This window comes from Miscanthus floridulus, chromosome 5 (genome assembly GCF_019320115.1).
Source record: "Miscanthus floridulus cultivar M001 chromosome 5, ASM1932011v1, whole genome shotgun sequence".
In the NCBI taxonomy this organism is placed as follows: domain Eukaryota; kingdom Viridiplantae; phylum Streptophyta; class Magnoliopsida; order Poales; family Poaceae; genus Miscanthus; species Miscanthus floridulus.
Genome location: NC_089584.1, coordinates 142,594,959 through 142,617,765, shown reverse-complemented (window position 1 = coordinate 142,617,765; position 22,807 = coordinate 142,594,959). Strand labels below are relative to the sequence as shown.

At 46.3% G+C, this 22,807-nt stretch overlaps 1 pseudogene; it reads right to left on the bottom strand.

The window, feature by feature from the left end:
• Positions 1–246: 246 nt before the first annotated feature.
• Positions 247–22,408, bottom strand: LOC136455524 (uncharacterized protein At4g15970-like; annotated as a pseudogene).
• Positions 22,409–22,807: the final 399 nt, after the last annotated feature.

Here is a 22,807-nt window from a genome sequence, read left to right as displayed (position 1 = left end):
AATTAATATGGAGGGAAAACAAGAAATTAAAGTACAAATAGCATCATTAATTTTGTAGTCCACGACCTTTTTCATTTGAATTCATTCTAAAACCATTGATTTCTAGAGACGGATGTGTAGGTCCGGGACCGCTCCTACGAACCCATCTGTAGCCGTCCCATAGAAATACTGTATGCGGTAGTAGTGTTGATAGAGGTGGACACGCGTTTTATAAAGGCTCATGTTACCCACTTGAGATTGCGCTTTTCAAGGCTTACGCCAACGTACGGAATCCCGGCACCTAGTCGGGTACGTCCACTTGAAAGCACCCTTCTGCCTCGCCTCCGGTGCTAGGCCCGTGTAGTTCTTCCAGTCCGCGGCAAAGTCCTTGAGATCGTGCACCTTGTTGTCCACCCCAACGCAGCAGTCGGCGTGGATGGTGCAGACCACTGGTAGAGAACAGAGCTTTACTCCCGGTGGGGAACCCCCTTTAGTCCCGGTTCCCCACCCGGGAGCAAGCATCCGGGACTAAAAGGGGTCCTTTAGTCCCGGGTTAGGAACCGGGACTAAAGGAGGACCTTTAGTCCCGGTGGGTAACACCAACCGGGACTAAAGGTGCCTCCTGACATGCCACGATGGCCGGCACCTTTAGTCCCGGTTGGTAATACGAACCGGGACTAAAGATTTTTTTTTCTTTTCTTTTCATTTTTTTGTTTTCTTTTCAAAATAGGTTTTCGAAGTCATATTGTACGCTGCTAATTATACATTTATACGCGCGTATAGTATGTTTCGGTTCAAGCACAATGAATGTATTAAATCACACAATTCAAGCATAGAAAAATATATATATATATATATATATATATATATATATATATATATATATATATATATATATATATATGCATGCATGCATCATATATATATTTACATGCATGCATGCATATGTGTATTTTACATTATATTATTTCATGTGTATATATTACAAAAGATTGCATTACAGTTGTTGTGACATAACAAGTTTCCTCTCATCCTCTAGCTTGGCTTCAATGGCAGTATTGGGTCGAAATAGAACTCGCCCTTGGAATCGTTGACCTACTCATTAAAAAATCCGGCTATAGACTCTTGAATTGCTTTGATTTGGTCTTGCCGTATGACCTTTTCCTCCAACCATCGAGTCTATAGGTTTGAATTAAAGGAAAATAAATTAATATATGTACATATATATATAAAGACATAGTAACACAATCAATAATAATAATTAAATGAATATATAGTGTATTTTTAACGTACTTTGAGTCTCTCTGTAGGAGTTCTTTGGGAGACCACCTTGATAAACTTGCAAACATAGTAACCACAGTAGTTGTTCCCCTGTTCCTGCCTCAGACACCACTTTACGAGAAAAAGATTTGTCATCCAATCTGGTGATCCGGTGAAAGCTATATGTTTAATTAATAAAGATGATGCGATTCAGGGGACTTACTTTCAAAGGGATTACATTCAGTGGCGCTTTGCATTCTTCCATGTGTTGCTTCTCAATAAAGGTTTTCCAAACACTGCCCAATAAAAAATTTGCCACGTCATCAGATATAGTTAATCATCATGTTTGTGTGTATATATAGGTTCTAGAGATCCTGAAATTACCTCTGGATAATATCTATCATATCTTGGTAGTCTTGTTGTGGTTTTCTCATCGAGTCATAGATTATCAAGTGACTTTTCACCAGATCGATGTCCATCAATATCCAGTGATTGTTGCATGTGTTTATAGGATATAACGCATAACACTCATTAATTAACTAGAATCAACATATAAGCCATTAAGGATGATCGACATGATAAACACTCACTTGAAGTTATAGGGAAAGAGTATATCCTTCTTGTGGCGTTGGTTCACTAAGAAGTTCATGAGGTTACTCTCTGACTCAGACTTCCAATTAGTCTTTGGAGTAATTGGGTCTTTGAATACTATATGGGGATCAACAAAACCAATTTCATTGCAGCCTTCCTTTCTGAGCTCTGTCATTGTAAATCTACATATATATAGTACTTGTTAGGATAATTTATATGCATATACACACATATGATGAGTTTAATAATAGATCGAAAGAATTATTACTTACAGGCAATAGCAGCTAATGATAACTTTGTCTAGAGAGGTCAGGTGGCATAGTTGATGAAATTATGCAAAGTCAACATACATAACATCATCGCCACGGAACCAATGTTCGTCTCTAATTCTGACACCAACGCAGAAGTCTCCACTGGTAGACGTCTGCATGTACCACTTGTTTAGCAGGTATATTTGCGTCCCCAGATCAGATAAGGCTTGAGGGTTGTATAGACTCTGGCCTAGTACAAATTTTTTCTTCCAAATATCAACCTCCGTCGCACTCTCAATGTTTCCATCACCAAACATCTGGTAAAGGTCGAGACCAGTCTCATCAAGAAATTCACCAAGGTGATCCAAATCGACATCCGGAGGTATGTTTGCCTGATGCATTAATCCAAAATTCGAACCATATTCATTACCAACAACTAGCGGGGGGATTGATTGGTGCGCTTGTTGTCCGAGTTGGGCAACTCCTTTCCCTACCCGCTTCTTTTTCTGTGCCGCCTCAATTGACTTGGTGATAGTGCGGTCATAGTCCGATAACGTTGATTTGGACGGCTTACGAGATTCCGCTGTTGTTACTGGTAAGAAGTCACCTTTTTTCTTAGAATATCTGGAGCTACGAAGAAGTACGGTTTCTCTAGGTTTCTCCTTGCTTCTTGATTCATTTTAAGTTTGTCATAGAATCTAGACATGTCTTTTTTATATGCATCAGTTCCTTCTTCCTTCTCTTCAGATATTATTTTAGGAATAGCCCTTGGTTTTACGGTGGCTTTCTTTGCAGGCGGGGACTGGTTCTTCATTTGAGGGGCTAGCCTCTTGCTAGGCTTCTTGGTAGGCGGAGGCGGGGGAGGCGTTGGAGACCTCCTTGGAGGTGTTGGCAGCGGCGTTAGAGACCTCCTTGGAGGTGGCGGCTGCGGCGTTGGAGACCTCCTTGGAGATGGTGTGGATACAGCCTCGCCTTCCAACACAATGTCATCGTACAGAGCACTATGATGATCTAGCGATTGAACAATTGGATTTAGGTTGGGGGAGGATCTGCTACAAAAAAGGAATGACATATTATTATGAGCAGATTATTAATTATTTAAGCCAATACAAATTAATGATGTAGTGTTTTCATCCGCACGTACCTATGGTGAGGTAGTTCAGGAGGAGGTGGAGCCGACATCCCTGGAATGATGATGTAGCGCTTGCGCCATAGAATGAATGTCTTCTCCGCTTCTCCTAGAGTCTTCTCACCATCACCTCCAGGAATGTCAAGAGGCAAATCACAAACCTTTTTCAGCTTTATCTACCGAGATGGTAGCATACCCTTCTTGGATTATATTCCCATGAATCCTTGGTGTCTTGGTTCGGTCGATAGGATTAACAAGACCGATAGCCACCTTGATTGTGGAATTCTCCTTCGGAATGTGTAGCTCACATGTTGTACAAGGTTCAGTGACATCATCCACAGGGAAGCGTAGTCCTGTGTCCCCTTGATTTGGTATCTCCATGGAAGTGCAGCTGCTTTTCAACTGAACAGATTGGCTAATGTTGATTCCTGGCTCTGATGCCTGCTTGCTTGCACTCACTGCTATTTGCACTTGCCTTCTGATTTCCTCCTGCATTCTCGCTTCAAGGTTTTTTTCCCGCTCCTGTGCTTCACGCACCGCTTCCTCCAACCTCTGGAGCCGCTGTGCCTCTTCTTCCTTCTTTCTCTGGCGACTTCTATAGGAAGGTCTGTCCTGAGGGAATCCATGCTCCCACGAGACACTTCCTTTGCCTCTAGTTCGGCCACCATGTTCAATAGTCCCGATGGCGTATGTCAGCTCATCCTTCTCTCTATTGGGCCTGAACGCACCACTAGCAGTAGCTCTCTGAGCATAAAACAATCTTTCTGCTGCTTCTTGCAGTCTTGCGCCATAAACGCACTTCCCTGTCTCCTGGTCTAGTGTTCCCCCATGACCGAAAACCAATTCTTTGCACGTTCTCCCCACTCGAGTGATTCTGGTCTGATACCCTTGGCAAGAAGGTCTGCTTCTATTTTGTTCCACTTCTTAATGGCAGTCGGGTAGCCACCTGATCCCAAGTTATGGTGGTATGTCTTCTGTTGGGCATTACGTTGGTTCTTTATCACCCGACTCACACCCTCTTTCGAAGTCTTGTACTGTACAAACTCATCCCAATAGGGCCTCTGCTTTGAGATCAGGCCTAGGACAGTAAAATCTGGTGCTATGTTCTTCTTGACATACATCGTGTATAGGTGTTTCTTCTAAGTCTGAAACTGGGTGGCCATCTTCTTCATTGCCCAATCCCTAACTCGCTCCTTCAATTCATCACCATCTATTATATCATCATAACCATCTGTTTGGAGCGTGAAATGTACCAAGACATCTTTCCAAATTAACGTCTTGTCACGATCGGAGACAAAACTGATATGAGGAGCATTGCTTCTTCTTCCATTCACGGGTACTAATCGGGAGCCGGTCCCATATAAGGTAACCACAGTGGTGCACAAATTTCATTTTATTCGCCCCCCCTGGTTCTCCTGTATCCACATTGAACTCCGAGATGATGAAGCGGCCCTCCAATGGCTTTTTGGGACCTCGAACATTTTTACTCTTCGTTGTAGTTATTGATGTCGATCCAGAGGGCTACAAAACATAAACATTATTTTTAATGTCATGAGCACACATAAGACATATGATAATATATATAGCTAATAATAAAAAATATATACTTGGTCAATATGTTGTTGCTCATTTTGTTCAAGAGCTAAGTACTGACTCCCGTCATCTGCATCCTCTTGCATGTTATTTTTAGCACCATCATCGCCGGCAACTTGAGTGCCAGTGTTGATCAAATTCATCATCAACTCCTCCTCATCCATGTTTCTCGGGTCGGCCATCTAGCTTCAAAAAACAAAACCAATATATAGTACGTCAAATCTTTGCTTACATGCGTAAAATCTATGAACAATATGCATTATTAAATCTTGCCCCTCGGTCACGGACGCAATTCGCCACACTAGGGCGAACTACGTCGGTACTAGGGCGAATTAGGGCTATACATAAACGGTCGAGGGCAAATTGCGTCGGTGACTAGGGCGAACCACGTCGGTGACATCAACAGCGCGGTTCGCCCTGGTGTGATTGTTTAGCATTAATGATAACGATAATACGAATGTTGATCAACTAGACCACGAGAAAGGGCGGTGTGACAAGAGTGGCGGTGCTCCACTCCGCCGTATATATGTTTGTACACATGGGTGAACGAGGGCGGCGGTATACATAGAAATGCATGGGCGAACGAGGGCGGTGGTGCTCCGCGACATATATATACATGCATATGAATACAAATGATGTATATATATACGTGTCGGCGCGGTGGCCGGTGTGCTGACGACGACGACGTGAGGCGGGCCAGCGTGCTGACGACGACGACGACGTGAGGCGGGCCGGGGCGGTGTCGGTGCGTGATGTTGTGATCCTATGTACCATGTGAACCATGTAGTCATTCATCATATGAGAAAATTCTATGCTGATAATGTAAGTATAAGTCATTATGAAATGTAAGTATATGTGTCTTATTGCTAATATAACCATTACTATTTCCGAAATGATAAGAATTTATTTTCTTCTTCTACAGGCGAACTCTGATGCTATGATATAAAGTTTGAAGATAGTCTTTCCGGAAAAAATATGTAATGCTCATATTACTTTAGCAACATTAATATATTATATCTGTATATTCAAAGTTCACAAATGAAGAAACGTTGAAGTTTTCCTTCATTGTCTGTAGCCATGCATGCAAGTCCAACCAAAACTGCTTACATCATCACATGTGATATTTTTTATAAACTAAAAAATGCTTAGTTTATAAACTGGGTATCCAAATTGAGTTCCTATTTGACCATTATATATCCTACAACAAATCCTTCAAAAAAAGACCCTACATGAATATATTTGGATAAAATTTCATTAACAAACATTGATCTATGAAGATAGAAAAAATTCTTCTATTGAGCAAAGGCAGTGTTCTAGATTCATGAAACAATATTCAGTTTCCGGCCACCGTCTGAGAATGTACAAAGAGATCGACGAACATATCACCTTGAGCTCGGCAGTGGAGGGCCTCGGGCGCGGTGGAGGGCCACGGGCGCGGTGGAGGGCCTCGGGCGCAGAGGAGGGCGCGGTGGAGGGCCATAGGCGTGTGCGGAGGAGGGGCACGGGCGCACACGGTGGAGGCCGCATGAGGAAGAAGAGGGCGGCAGTGTCACGGAAGGCGAACGGATGGCGGCGCGAGGAAGAAGAGGGTGGCGGTGTTCGACGAGGAAGAAGATGAGCGGATCGATCTGCGCCAGGCGCTGGAGGTTATATATCAGAGAGAATTACTCCTGATGCCAGCCACCAACCAGGAGTAAAAACCCTTTACTCCCGGTGCGTGTTACCAACCGGGAGTAAAGGTATACCTTTACTCCCGGTTGGTAACACGCACCGGGAGTAAAGGGTTTTTTGGCGGGCCACGAAACTGCAGCCCACCTTTACTCTCGGGTGGGCTTCCCACCCAGGAGTAAAGGTGGCCTGCAGTTTCGTTTCCCGCCTGTTTTAAGCAATAGTCTTGTTAAATACAATAGAAATGCAATAGTTTTTGTTAAATACATAGTAAATTAAATAAAAGGCATAAAATTATTTTGTTAAAAATATGGATTTTCTTTTTGTTTATTGCACATAGGAAAAATCTATAACCTAACTTTTTTTTTTTGTTAGAATTATAAAACATAATGTAACTAATATTTATTATTTCGTTAATGCAAAAATATAGTGTTTAATTAAAATTATTAAAACTATTGGTTTTGGACAGAAAATTTGTTTTCACATCATTTTAACATTAATATTTTAATTTTTCATCACTCAGTATCCTAATTTACCTTTTTGAGAGAGAAATCCCACCAAATCAAACATTGATTTAATTTGAAACATGACATAATAAACATCTGAATTCACAATTATTACATAATATCTCAAACACACTACATTAAATCACTATATCATCAAGTGGGCACAGCAGTGAACTTCTTCTTTATGTATGTCCCTTGGTTATGATCGCTTCGTAACCATGGAGTGTCCTCATCATTTACCAAGATGCTAGGGTCTTTGTTCACTTTGAAGGGCGGAATTCGGTCATTCTTTTCATAATCTTCTGACATGTCCGACTTGTCCTCAATTCCCACGATGACTCTTTTCCCTGAAAGAACTATGTGGCGCTTTGGCTCTTTGGTTGAGTCATTATCGTTTTTCCCTCTTTTTGGTTTGGTAGACATATCATTGACATAGAACACCTGATTCACATCTTTGGCAAGGACGAATGGTTCGTCTTTGTACCCAATATTACTAAGGTCTACTGTTGTCATTCCATACTCGTTGTCTACTGTTACCCCGCCTCCGGTCACCTTGACCCATTGGCACTTGAACAATGGGATCTTCAAAGTAGGTGCATATTCTAGTTCCTATATTTCATCTATGCGTCCATAATATGTCTGCTTATTCCCATTTGGGTCTGTGGCATCTATGCGGACACCACTGTTTTGGTTGGTACTCCTTTTATCTTGGGCTACTGTGTAGAATATGTTCCCATTTATCTCGTACCCTTTGTATGTGATGATATGCCATGATGGTTGCATAGCCAATAAATACAGTTGCTCATAGATGCTCTCATCACCTTGACATTTTTTTCGCAACCAATCACCGAAAGTTTCCATGTGCTTACGCGTAATCCAAGCTTCAGTCATCCCTGGAAACTCGGATCGTAAGAGATCCTTGTGTGTCTCAATATATGGATCTACCAAAGAGGAGTTCTGTAGAACTGTGTAGTGCGCTTTATTGAAATAATCATCATCCGTACCAATATATGTTTTCCTCCCTAGTGTCCCCGTTCCGCTTAGTCTCCCCTCATGTCTCGATTCAGGAACACCAATCGAGTCAAGGTCGGGAATAAAGTCAACATAGAACTCAATGACCTCTTCTGTTCCATAGCCCTTGGCGATGCTTCCTTCTGGGTGAGCACGGTTGTGAACATATTTCTTCAGGACTCCCATGAATCTCTCTAAGGGGAACATGTTGTGTAGGAACACAGGACCGAGAGTGAAAATCTCCTTGACTAGGTGAACTAGGAGGTGTGTCATAATATCAAAGAAGGAAGGAGGGAACACCAACTCAAAGCTGACGACACATTGAACCACATCATTCTGTAGTTTAGCTAGATCAGTTGGATCAATTGCCTTCTGAGAAATTGCATTGAGGAATGCACATAGCTTCACGGTGGCTAGACGTACATTTGGAGGTAGAATTCCTCTTAATGCAACTGAAAGTAATTATGTCATGAGAACGTGACAGTCATGGGACTTTAAGTTACAGAATTTCTTCTCTAGCATATTTATAATACCCTTTATATTTGAGGAGAATCCAGATGGTACCTTGATGTTGTTTAAGTATTCAAACATGATTTCCTTCTCCTCTTTGCTTAGAGTGTAGCTAGCAGGACGTAAGTAATGTCGTCCATCATCTGTCTTCTCTGGATGTAGGTTGTCTCTTTCTCTCAAACAACGCAGGTCCTATTGTGCTTCAAATGTGTCCTTAGGCTTTCCATACACACCCATAAAGCCTAGCAGGTTCACACAAAGATTCTTCGTTAGGTGCATCATGTCGATCGAGCTACAGACCTCTAGCACTTGCCAATAGGGTAGGTCCCAAAATATGGACTTTTTCTTCCACATGGGTGCGTGACCGTTAGCGTCTTTCGGAACAGGTTGGCTTCCATGTCCTTTTCCAAAGACGACTTTCACATCATTGACCATATCGAGTACATCCTCACCGGTTCGGTTGTGAGGCTTAGTCAGGTGGTCTGCCTTCCCTTTAAAATGCTTGCCTTTCTTTCTTACGGGGTGATTTGCAGGAAGAAATCGATGATGGCCAAGGTACATGACCTTTCGACATTTTTTCAAGAATACACCTCTAATATCACCGAAGCAGTGTGTGCATGCATTATATCCCTTGTTTGACTGTCCTGAAAGATTACTTCGAGCAGGCCAATCATTGATTGTTATGAACAACAATACTCGCAGATCAAAGTGTTCCTGTTTGTACTCATCCCACACACGTACACCTTCTTTATTCCACAAAATGAGAAGTTCGTCAATAAGTGGTCTCAGGTACACATCGATGTCATTGCCAGGTTGCTTCGGGCCTTGGATGAGCACAGGCATCATAATGAACTTCTGCTTCATGCATAACCAAGGAGGAATGTTGTAGATACTTAGAGTAACAGGCCAAGTGCTATGACTACTGTTCTACTCTCCAAAAGGATTGATACCATCTATACTTAAAGCAAACCTTAAGTTTCTTGCGTCATTTGCAAACTCCGGGAATTCTCTGTCGATTGCTCTCCACTGGGACCCATCAGCAGGGTGTCTCAACATATTGTCTACCTTACGGTCTTCTTTGTGCCATCGTAACAATTTTGCATGTTCTTTGTTTCTAAACAGACGTTTCAAGCGTGGTATTATAGGAGCATACCACATAACCTTGGCAGGGATTTTCTTACCTGATCTTATACCGCGACGCATGGCATACCGGGCATGTATCCAATTTCTCGTACTCTTTGCCACGGTACAGGATGCAGTCATTAGGACATGCATGTATCTTCTCTATTTCTAGCCCCATAGGATAGACAACTTGTTTTGCTTCGTAGGTAGTGGTGGGCAATTCATTGTACTTCGGAAGCATCTTCTTTTGGATTTTTAGTAACTCTCCAAATCCCTTGTCAGATACACCATTCTTTGCCTTCTATTGCAGCAATTCTAGTGTGGTTCCCAACTTTTTCTGCCCTGCATCACAAGTTGGGTACAATAATTTCTTGTGATCTTCTAGCATCCGCTTGAACTTGACCTTCTCCTTTTCACTTTCACATTCTCTTTGTGCATCACGAATGACCTGAGAAAGATCATCAGCCGGCTCATCTTCTGCGGCTACCTCTTCTTCAGCTTCTCCCATTGCAGTATCATTGAAGCACGCACCATCGGGAATAATATCATTGTTGTCCCATTGTTCTTCTTCACCTTCTTCCATTACAACACCGGTTTCTCCGTGCTTTGTCCAACAAATATAGTTTGGCTTGAAACCCGACTTGAACAAGTGTGAATAAAGAGTCCTTGAGCAAGGATATTCCACCGTATTCTTACATATGGCACATGGGCAGCACATGAAACCGTCGCGTTTGTTTGCCTCGGCCGCACGTAACAAAGAATGCACGCCGTCAATGAACTCTTGGGAGCGGCGATCAGCATTATACATCCAATGACGGCTCATCTGCATTACATGACATAAATATCATATTAAAACCTAGATCATAATTAATTATTTATACAACATGCGTGCCACCACAAAAGATACAAATTTATGAAAGCATCGCTACAATGTAGACAATCCCAACTACCACTAAAAGAACTAAAGCTAAAATACATTTCAGGAGCACAAGGATTTCACGACCAATCTCAACTAAAACAGACAGATCCCCCGATTATGCAACATCTTTGGGCTTCTTCGGCTGGATCACTGCCTCATTAGCCGCCGTATCTGCCTGTTGTGCAATATATTTTTGCACGAGTTCAACATACTCTTCCTCCCAGTAGAAGCCTGAACATCGTCCACTGCCATCCCACTGAAATTAAAACAAAAAATTAGAACTTTAATCACAACCATCATGAAAATAGGTATAAACTAACCATAATCATTAAATACGATAAAATAACTCACATTGTGATCCGGACACTTGTAGAAGATACGATCCTTGTTGGAACCCTCCTTCTTCACTCGGTACTCCATCACAATCTTTGTCTCATCATGACACTTGCCGCATGGAATGAGAGGGAGGCCCGGCCTAAGTCGCTTTGGAAACCCATGAGAGGCCGAGGACCTGGAAGCAGTTGTCATCTACTCTCTATACTCATTTTTTAATACACTATAAATTTCTCCTTTTATAAACAAATAAAATTAAGAAACTATAAAATTATCTAGATCTCTATACTCATTTTTTAATACATTATAGCTCAAAAACATGTTTTAATAAATAACCATCTGTACTAGTTGACCTTGCTTACGTGATCATCTCGGCGAGCATTTCTCCACCGGACGGCACCGTACTTGGTCAAGGAAGAGCTCCGATTCTACGAGAAAGGGAACACGGTCTTCCACGACCATTGTCGCTCTCCCTCGTAGAATCAAAGCTCCTCCTTGATATCCGTTACCGCTCGGCAGAGAACATGATCGCCGAGATGAACACGGTCCGCAAGTTCAACTAGTATGGATTTTCTATAATTTTCTAACTATTTTCTAAGTTTATATTTATATATACTACGTTTAGGTACGGTGATTGATAGACTACTGCGACGATATCGGGACATGTGAATAAATAACCATCCGTACTAGTTGACCTTGCTTACGTGATCATCTCGGCGAGCATTTCTCCACCGGACGGCACCGTACTTGGTCAAGGAAGAGCTCCGATTCTACGAGGAAGGGAACACGGTCTTCCATGACCATTGTCGCTCTCCCTCGTAGAATCAAAGCTCCTCCTTAACGTCTGTTACCGCTCGGTAGAGAACATGCTCGCCGAGCTAAACACGGTCTGCAAGTTCAACTAGTACGGATTTGCTATAATTTTCTAACTATTTTCTAAGTTTATATTTATATATACTTTAACCTTCTTTCATGTAAATATGCAAGCTTGAAGTGATTTTGAGCTCAAATTGCTTACAAATGAAAAAAACCACAATAAAGAACCATAAATATATATAGTGAACAAAATGGCATAAGAAAATGGTGAAAAATGAGAGTATGAGATTGGTAACCTTTACAACTGAAGAATCGACGGAGGAATCGAAGAAATCGACGGAGGAATCGAAGAATGGATGGAGGAACAATGGAGGGAGGGAGGAAGCAAGAACACTAGTGCAGTGAGCTTCAAAATGTGCTGAGCTCGGGCTCGGGGAGGAAGAAGGAGACGACCGATATATAAAGGGAGAACATTTAGTCCCGGTTGGTGGATCCAACCGGGACTAAAGGTAACTTTCCAACCCCGGGCGCAGCCACAGCCTGGGAGTAGACTTTTACTCCCGGTTGGATCCACCAACCGGGAGTAAAAGTATACCTTTAGTCCCGGTTGGTGGCTCCAACTGGGACTAAAGGTCCCTGCCACCTCTGTCTGGCGCAGTAGTCGTTGGGCAGGGACCTTTAGTCCCGGTTGGAGCCACCAACTGGGACTAAAGGTATTTTTAGTCCCGGGGGCAAAAAATTCTGGGACTAGAGCCCATTTTGGCCGAGGATCAAAGGTCTGTTCTCTACTAGTGGACCTTCTCCGGATCGTCGTGGTACTCACAGAACCCGCCGTAGTACACCGTATCCAGCGGCTCGATCCTGACCTACAGCTTGATGACGAGCTCGTGCCTGATCTTGACGAACACCGCCTAGTCGTGCTTCCGCGGGAACCTCTCCCTGGTGGCCCGCTAGTACTTCATCATCTCGATGGTCTAGTTCGTCGACTTCATGTAGTACAGGCCGGTGTTGAGCGGGTTGTCCAGCGGCGCGCGCGACGGCTTGAAGTCATCCGACGAGCAGCTCATGTCGGCGTACATGGGGAATTGCCAGAATGGGTTGCGAAACCATACCATGTGGCAGTCCTGCAGACTAGTCAGTGTGGTAGTACTTTATCAGTCATAAATAAGATTGTTGGTTAAAGATAATTATCGAAGAAATTGCGAGTCTCACAACTGCAGACGCCCTCTTTGCCGAGTGCTGGGGGGCACTCGGCAAAGCCAGCCAAGCACTCGGCAAAGGCTTTGCCGAGTGCCGCACTCAGCAAAGGTCTCTCGGCAAAGACTTTGTCGGCAAAAATTTCTTTACCGAGTGCCAAAAATCGACACTCGGCAAAGTCTTTGCCGAGTGCCAAACCCGCACTCGGCAAAAAAATACCTGCCGTCAACATTTAACATCGGCTTTGCTGAGTGCCTAGGGACTGGCACTCGGCAAAATTTGAATGTTTGCCAAGAGCCAGGGCTGAGCACTCGGCAAAGAAACAATTTTTTTTTAAAAATCTTTTTAAAAATAGTCTTTGCCGAGTGGTACCTTCTGGCACTCGGCAAAATTGACCTCTTTGCCGAGTGCCAGGCTGTGGCACTCGGCAAAACTGGGGAAGTGGCTGTTTTTGCAGCATTTTTTCCTAGCTTTGCCGAGTGCCACACCCTTGGCACTCGGCAAAGACTTCTTTGCCGAGTGTTGGCACTCGGCAAAGCTGGGAAATTTGCAATTTTTTTTTGTTTGTTGCTTTTCTTCGAAAGCAAACACGCAAAACTCAGATATAATACATGAGACAGCACACAGGCATTTAGCATCACACAAAACGTATACATAATCCATAATACATCACAAGCACATCCAACATCCATCACAAGCACATCCTCCTGCATAATCCATCACACGCACATCCAATGTGCAAATCCATGACAACATCTAAGAAGTCTTCATCCAACACAAGTCCTAGATCAAGAAAAGTCAATGAAACATGAAGGGGCACCACCTACTGCCACTGATCCCAATGGGAGCTTGAAAGGGCACCTCCGTGCGGTGGTGGACCTATCTAGCCGGGGGTGTGTGCTGAGGCGAAGGAGTCGGGTTCGAACCCGACGACTGTTGCACAAAGGAGAATTGAATTCATTAGTATCTACACAAGCTAAAGGACTTGATCAACCATATATATATACTCACCGGAGTGCCTAGAGCCAGAGGAGTAGGAGGCACAACTGGAGCGAGCAGCGACTGGGGCACCACCACACCCGGGAGAGTGGTGCTGAGGCTCGACATGAATGGGAACATGTCCTGCATCCTCTGCGCCTCGGCCACCCTCTGGGCCCTTGGGACCTCCCACTCGGCCCTCTTGGCCTCCCTTTGGGCCCTCTCCCTCTCCCTCTCGATCCTCTCGGCCTCCCTCTCGACCTCCATCCTCTCCACAGTGGCCTGCAATATTCAATCACCAACGTTTAAACAATTCAAATGCAAGGTATATGTGTAAAAGTAATGAACGGCGAATGAAATAGAACTAACCTAGAGTGCCGCCATCTACTACAGTGTGCTCGCCTGCCGAGGTTGAATGGGGACGGAGGAGCTCATGCTCTGTGCTCGGATTTGGCCGAGGTTGGGCACAGAGGTTGAGTCGACCATGTTGGAGGCCATCCAGTACCGGCCGTGCTGCTTCCCTCCTTCGAGCCTCATCACGAGGTCGGTATCAAGGGGCTGGGTGGTAGGGTCGAAGTCGTCCCCATGCCACTTGCGGGCCGCCGAGGCGTAGTCGGTGAGCTTGCTGTGGACGCTCGTGTTGCTGTACGCCTCGGGCCCGTCCTCTGGGTTGTAGACGATGTCCGGGGCTGTCGCCTTGCCCTTGTGTGCCATGGCGTACGCCATGAACTCATTGCATTCCTAGCCATCATGCGACTGGGACTACGAGGAAAACACAAAGACGATTAGAAGTAATGAGAATTGAGCATTAGAACAAATAAATAAATAAGTGCGTAGCGTGTACCTAGGCCTGGGCGTACGAACTGAGAGTCCGGTTGCCTTGGTGGTGCGCCGACCCACCCATCTACAGGTGGCACTCCCGACGGAGGGCGTGCCTCTCCCTCCACTCATCGGAGACCCACTTGTCCACGATGGTCGCCCAACAGTCTCTGTGCCTGGCGCACCAAGAAGGACACATCTGCATGCCATCAAGTATTGTATTAGAAATGTTAGAATATAAAATGAAGGCTACCTATTCTTCATGGAATGAGTCAGTAACAATGTTTTATAACTTACTGCGAGGTACTGCTCCCTGGTGAGTGTCATGGTCCTAGCCTCATTCTTCCCCGGGTACCGACCAAGGACGTCGCACGAGTGGTTGATGTGGCACTGCAGCCTCGCCTCGTAGTACAGGTCCGTGACTCGGCCCCTGCATGCCCTGTCCTGCACCTTCATCACCCAGGCGGGGTCATGCCCCTCCTCCAACATGAAGAAGTCCTGCATACAGACATCATGTGTCCTTTCATTATTTCAAGAACGTCTAATGATTCCATAGTATTGAGCAATGTAGTGTGATGTAGACTCACCCAGAACTCACGCATGATCCGCTCCTGTATGGTGCCGTACACGACGTCCACGGTGGAGTTGAAGTGGTCCCACGTCTAGGGAGGCGACTCAACCTGGGCGTGGGTGACCAAACCAGGGTAGTGCAGGCGGATCAGGCCGCCGAGGATCCCATTGCACTGCCGATGATCACCCCCGGACACAAGTTCCCAGTTCCTATAGGAGTCAGTAAGAAGAATTGTTAGTCCGCAGTTTGGTTTTCAGCATATGAACAAGAAGAGATGCAAAATGAACAGATACTTACTTGTCGCCCTTGGGACGAATCACCAGCCTCCTCTGAAACGGGATCGGCCGCGTTGGGAGCTACGAGGACCCGCGCAAGTACGGTGCCGATGAGGTGCTCGAAGTGGAACCCCCCGCCACCCCCTAGAGGAAGTGTCACCCCCTCCTGTCTGGTCGTCATCAGTGGTCGTCGTCCGGTCCTCCTCGGGCGGGGGGGACGGTAGACGACTGCACCGCCCTCCTCGGACGGCCGTGGGGGCAGCGGGCCGAACAACTCCTCGCCGACGCCTCCGCCTCTGCCTCTACCTTCGCCTCCTGAGTCGTCCTCGCGTAGAGCGAGTTGCAGGTCCGAGTCCGGCTTCTGCCCGACATTTTGTCGATGCCTACAAATACAAAGAGTAGACCAGTTAGCACAATATAGACAAATATAGAGATGCAAAACGAACGAAACATAACTAGAAAATAATAATAATATAGTATTACATGAATTAGAAATAATCTTCAGGATCGGCAGCGGCCGGATCATAAGTGTCGTCATCACTAACAATATTGTCTAACATTTCCGCCTCATCTCCATCGTTGTCATCAATGGCAACGCCAAACCGTAATCGCTCAAGCAGTGCTAAGTCTTTGGCATTTTGCACCTCTTCTCCATCATCCTCATCTCCATCATCCTCATCAATGTCATTGTCTACTTCCATGCCCATCAGCGAAAACATGTCTATGTGAAACATGCCATCTAGCCCCTCGGGTTGATAGAACTCCCCTGTATATGTGTTTGGGTCAAAGTTGTAATCCTCATCGTTTGGGACAGGCACTTTGCCATGCGGTGATACCAACTGCGCAAGGTACCAACCCTCAAGAGTGGGATCTTTTTGGCACGCCCATGGAAGATAATAAACTTGCATGGCCTGTTGAGCCACAATATAGACATTGTCTCCTTGATCGAGGGAATCTTGTCGAATTTCAACTTGTCCAATCTCAGGGGCTCTTCTCGTGACATTGGGATCGAACCAATGGCATTTGAATACGACTGGCTTATGACCTCCGCGAAGCTCAAAGTTGAGCTCGTATATTTCTTCGACTATGCCGTAGTAGTCACGGTCATCGGTGCCGGGCGTACGAACTCCAGTATTCGTGGTTTTCGATTGGGCCGACTGAGCTCGTGGCTTCTTGTGTGGAAGCGATAGCCATTCACATCATATACGGTGAATGACTTGACCCAATAGGGGAAGCCTTTGACAACCTATTTCAACTCTTCATCCATTTCCGCATCTGTGCGTGCCTGTAAGGTGAGGGCGGATAGATCATTACTCGCTCGTAGGAGCAAAGTGGGATGTCACAGATGGAACGATGTAAATTGGATGGTACCTTCTTTTCAAACCATGAAATGAAATCGGCCACACCACCTTTGAGAAGACTATCTTGTTCTTGAGGGGAAGGATCCCTATTTCCTGTCTAGTATGTATTCAGAAATTCCCTGAAAAAGCAAGAGACAAGGGGGTTGGATAGATAGACGATAGTGACGGCGTATGTAACAAGCTCATTGAGAACTTACTGCACATAAGGGTTCACTTCGTCAAGGTTCAACAACACATACAACATGATAGTGCGCCACTCATCATTCCGCAAGGTCTTGGTGCTTGAAGCGCTTGCCCTGCAAGTTGACCTTTGAAAAGGCTGAGATTTGATGACCTCTTGTCGGTGTTGTAACGAGGGATTGGATTGTGCACGCTGGGAAGGCTATCCTTATAGTATGATGTTGTGAAGTTTGACACCTCCTCAAGAATGAATGCCTCTGCCATGGATGCCTCAATTCTAGCTTTATTTCTACACTTTTTCCGAAGAACCTTTAGACATCTCTCGATTGGATAGCACCAACGGGCTTGCACGGGCCCCCCCCCAATTCGTGCCTCGTGAGGCAGGGGCAAAATTAGATGCTGCATTGAGAGGAAGAAGCCGGGTGGAAAGATCTTCTCCATCTTACAGAGCAACACAGGTGCCACTTTATCTAAGTCATCAATCACAGCCCGAGATAGCTCCTTGGCACAAAGCTGGCGGAAGAAATAGCTCAACTCTACCAGGACACGCCACACATGCTCGGGGACGAAACCTCTGGTCATCGCTGGAAGGAGCCACTCAATCCATATGTGGAAGTCATGACTCTTCATCCCTAACACTCGGCAAGTGGACACATTCACTCCCCTCCTCAGATTCGCCGCATACCCATCAGGGAACATTAACGACTGAACCCACTGACATACTTCCCTCCTTTGGTCCTTCTTCAAAACGAAATCGACCGAAGTCCTTTTCCATTTCTTGCCAGGCGCGGGAGTCTTCATCACTTGCTTTGGTCTATCGCACAGTGCTGCCAGGTCCACTCTTGCCTTAACATTGTCCTTTGACTTTTCTGTGTCCATGAGTGTTCCCCAAAGTGCCTTGGCGATATTCTTCTCTGTGTGCATTAAATCAATGTTGTGTGGAAGAAGAAGATCGTTGAAATAGGGAAGCCTAGTCAAGCCCGACTTATGAGTCCACATGTGGTACTGACCATATCCATGAAAACGACCTTTCTCTTTATCAACTTTGAGAGCCTCTATCTCAGCGCGGATCTCGGCAGCGGTCATCATCTGAGGTGCAGGATCGGTGACTTCAACACCTTTCGTGAAGTTATTGATGTCTCGTCTGAATGGATGGTCAAGGGGGAGGAACTGACGATGTTGGTCGAACGAAGAAAACTTGCCACCACTCTTCAGCCAAGTGAACCTCACACCTGCCTTGCATATTGGGCATGGGAACTTCCTGTGAACACACCACCCGCAGAACAGGCCATACGCCAGGAAGTCATGCAGGGAGTAGTGGTACCACCATGCATTATGAAGTTTCTCTTTGTAGCTCGGTCATATGTCAGTACCCCCTTTTCCCAAGCATCGATCAAATCATCGAACACAGGCTCCATGAACACACCCATATTGTTCCCCGGATGTCCAGGAATTATCAGCGACAAAAATACGTTCTTGGGTTGAAATATGACACCGGGGGGGGGGGGAGATTCAGGGGTATCACGAACACGGGCCAACAAGTGTATGGGGCCGCGGACAATCCATACGGGTTGAACCCATCTGTTGCCAACGCTACACGTACATTGCGAGCCTCCTCAGCTTTAACACGATGTATGCCATCGAAATGGGTCTAGGCATCACCATCCAATGGGTGTACCATCTTGTCCAGATTGTACCTTTTGCCATTTTTGTGCCATGTCATCTATTTCGCGAACTCCTCTGTCATGTACAGCCGTTGGATCCTCGGTATGAAAGGAAGGTACCGTAGGACCTTCGTAGGGATACTCAGTTGTTCCTTCTTGCCATCACTAGTGTCGACCTCCAGGTACCTAGAGGATTTGCACTTTGGACAGTGTGTTGCTCCCTCGTGATCTTTCCTAAAAAGGACGCATCCATTCGGACAAGCATGGATCTGCTCATACGGCATCTTAAGTGCACGAAGAAGTTTCTGTGACTCATACAAGTTCTTCGGGAGGATGTGATCCTCCGGAAGCAGGGATCCAAAAACTGCCAACATACCATCGAAGTTGTCCCGACTCATGCTAAACTATGACTTCAACCCCATGATGCGTCCAATTGCATCCAGCTACGATACCGTTGTCTTTTCGTGCAAGGGCTTCTGCGCTGAAGACATCATATCATAGAACATCTTTGCGCTTTCCTCTGGCTTCTCCTCCAATCCTTCACCGAACCGTGCCTGCTGAATGTCATCCATCCAGTCTGTTACCCCGCCATCTCCATCATAATCCTCGAGACGCTGTCTCACCACCTCCTCTCTAATACGATCGACTTCACCATGGTGGATCCAGCGGGTATAGTTTGCCATGAATCCATACTTGATAAGATCTTCCCCCACGAGCCTCTTAATTTTTCTTTTCTTGTTCCCACATCTGCTGCACGGACACGGCATCCGGGCTGACCCTTTAGCAGACTCACCAAATGCATGCTCCAGGAAAGCATTGGTCTTGGTCATCCATTCTGAGGTCATACTTGCGTGGCCCGTGTACATCCACTCACGGTTATCCATCCTCTGGCACATGCATATGTAAGCGAGTAATAAAAACTGCAGGTAAATCCACAAGGCGTTCCTACTATACATCTAATAGGTGAAGGATAGGTCCTAATCCCACCCAAGGATGCGTAGATGAGGTTGGCTTCCATGGTCCGCTCCTATCCAAGACAGAATTTCGGCAGCACCTCCCCGCTGTTCTCCCGATACATGTCCTGGCAGGGAGATTGTGTATCAGGAGAACAACGAGGAGGTGGTGCCGAAACTCTATCTCGAACAGGAGCGGGCCACGGAAACCAACCCATCTACGCATCCGCGGGCTGTCCAAAAAACGTGGACAATCCAAAACAGGTACAGAATTTGGTATGCAAAGATCTGCATACCAACGACCGTATCTCTTTCGGACGGGAGACGCCTAACTGGGGTTACACGAGATGCAAGTATGCAAGATGGGTTATACCTAGGGTGTCGGTGAGGTCAGGCTAGTGGGGCGGTGGCGAGTCGCTGCAGTGGCGAGGCGACGCAGTGCAGGCAGAACCGCAACGCCAACAAAGACGATCGGGGTCACCGAGTGCCTCCCAACGGTCCACGTCCTGCAAAGAAAAGGCAAATGGTTAGACTCCATTGAAAATTTCGGCAGCACCTCCCCTACATGGAGAGGTTCCCAAAACCTGTAGAAAACATTGGCACGAAGGCCAACAACCACATGTATACCAAACATAGGCACGAAGGCCATCAACCACATACATACAACAATAACTACTACTAACACTAAAACTATGAACAACAACTATAACTACTACTGTCACTACGACTTACTAACTAATACTAACACTACTAATTAACTACTACTACTAACACTACTACTTACTAACTAATACTAACATTAGGGCATACCTTGCCAGCGAGAATGCGAAGACCGAGGGCCGGCGACGACAACAGGGACGACCACTACGGCGTGAGGGTTGACGAACCGAGGCGGCACCTTTCTTCTCCTCTTCTCCCCTTCTCCTTCTCTCCTCCCTTCTCTTTCTTCTTCCTCCTCCCCTTCTTCTCCTTCCTGCTTTCCTTCCTCCTCTTCCTCCCACCTCCTCCTCCTTCATACAGCGGGCGCGCGGGCGCATGGGCGCGGCGGGCGCGGGGCCGGAGGCGTGCGGGCGCGGCGGGCGCGAGGCCATGTGATGATGTCCTGGTTTGTGAACACCATACGTGATGACGTCCTCCAAACGTTTTCAAATTTTTACCACCGCATATGCATGTGATATCACGACATCTCGCCAAGTTTCATGATTTTCGGGATTCGTTTGAATTTTATAGAATTAAATAACCACTCGCACGCAAGTTCGCGACGTTGCCCCGTGAGCACGTTGATCGAAATTTGGAGACAGTTCCTAGATTTAGCATAAAGTGACACTAACAAACAAGAATAACATTTTTGGAATGGATCAAAACTATTATTCGATGCACCTACAGTTCAAACCTATATTTTTCGGAAAATTGCAAGAAAACGAAATAAAGTGAAGAAATATAGCAAACAGCAATGAAATTGTGCCAAATTTGAACATGTTGTTCATGGTACAAATACAAATCTAAGAAAAAAAGTTGGTGGCAAAAAACAAAAAAAAAATTATTTTGCCGAGTGCCAAGGTTTGGCACTCGGCAAAGTGAATATTTTGCCGAGTGCTAGCCCTAGGCACTCGGCAAAGCCAATATTTTGCCGAGTGCCAAACAGCAGGCACTCGGCAAAGAGGCCGGCGTTGGGTGCCGTTATCCCGGGCACCTCTTTGCCGAGTGCCCAACTTTGCCGAGTGTCTGGCACTGGGCAAAGTTTGCCTTTGCCGAGTGTCAGACACTCGGCAAAGCCCTATTTGCCGAGTGCCAAATTTCGCCGAGTGCGGCACTCGGCAAAGGTGGCCTTTGCCGAGTGCCCGATATTTGGCACTCGGCAAAGATTCCAGCACTGGGCAAAGTCCCGGTTTCCTGTAGTGTCTTGGTGAAGAATGATCTTGCCATGAAGAGGAAGTTGTAGCCGAGCTCCAGCACGCGCTGCTGGAAGACGAGCTTGGTCCAGACGAGCTCCAGGTAGTCCGGGCTCATGAACCGCTTGGCGGAGCTCATGTCCACGGACGTGGCGTTGAGGTGGTAGCTGTGAGTGTGCACGGCCTTACAGCGGTCGAACCCGCGGGCGTCGAGGGCGACCACGACGAGGTGGTTGAGGAGGTGCGCGGTGTCCTCGCCGTTCTTGAAGCTGTCGAGGTAGAGGTCCAGCAGGGAGCCCAGCTACGCCCATGCCTCGTTCACAGACGTGATGATCACCGTCCTGTCGTCCATGGCAACCCTCGGTAGCAGCTCGGCTAGGCCCTTGAACATGACCTGTGCATGATCGTCAATTAAAGTCTCGGTTAGATTGGCTGGTACACGTACAACCATGCTGTTTGGGAGAAGAGTTTTGGCCGATGCATGCATATAAGAGCAAGTATAGTAAAAGGTCGTGAGTGGACTGTAGGCTGAGGTGGAGGACAGAAAAGAAGGAGAGAGGAAGCGGAGGTAAGGTGACCTATCGTGGCTGTTGTGAGCACTGAAGCCTACAAACTACCTGGTCGTCTTCTCTGGCACCGGCAGGCGCTGAACCGCCGTGGCTTGTGAGGTTGCTACGCAGCCCATTCCCCAACCCCAAGCTCGACATGCTCGACAAGAGCGCTCCAGCCCTGTCGGAGTCCACAAAGAGCAGGAAGGCAGTGGGCAGGAGAGCCCCGAGCAAGAAACAACCCAGATGCCCGGGCCCGTTCCGCTTGTTCAGGGTGCCCATATGCGTTCTCAATCGGTGTTCAGACATCGCCACCGAGATCCAAATCCATGTTGCTTTGCTTGTTCTGTAATCGTGTCAACGTGTATCAGCATATAGTTGCATTGATAGGCATAGTTTGTTTTACATTTGAACACATGTCTATTTTGGTTGGCGTAGAATCGGATCAGGAACGGAGACTGCACGTTCTGTGGTCTGACCGCTTCATAGGGAGACTCCCCGCCATGGCCGCACGCCGTGCATGTCGCACGGGCTCCGGAAATAACGGCGCACCGTGCAGCTGTGGATCGTGGCGGGGTGAGCGGGCATGAGCCCGTTGTGTATCCTTTATCAGTCAATGAAAAGCAACAGAAAGCGCTGCGTGTTGTGGCGTGGAAACCATCCTCTGTTCTTACTCTCACC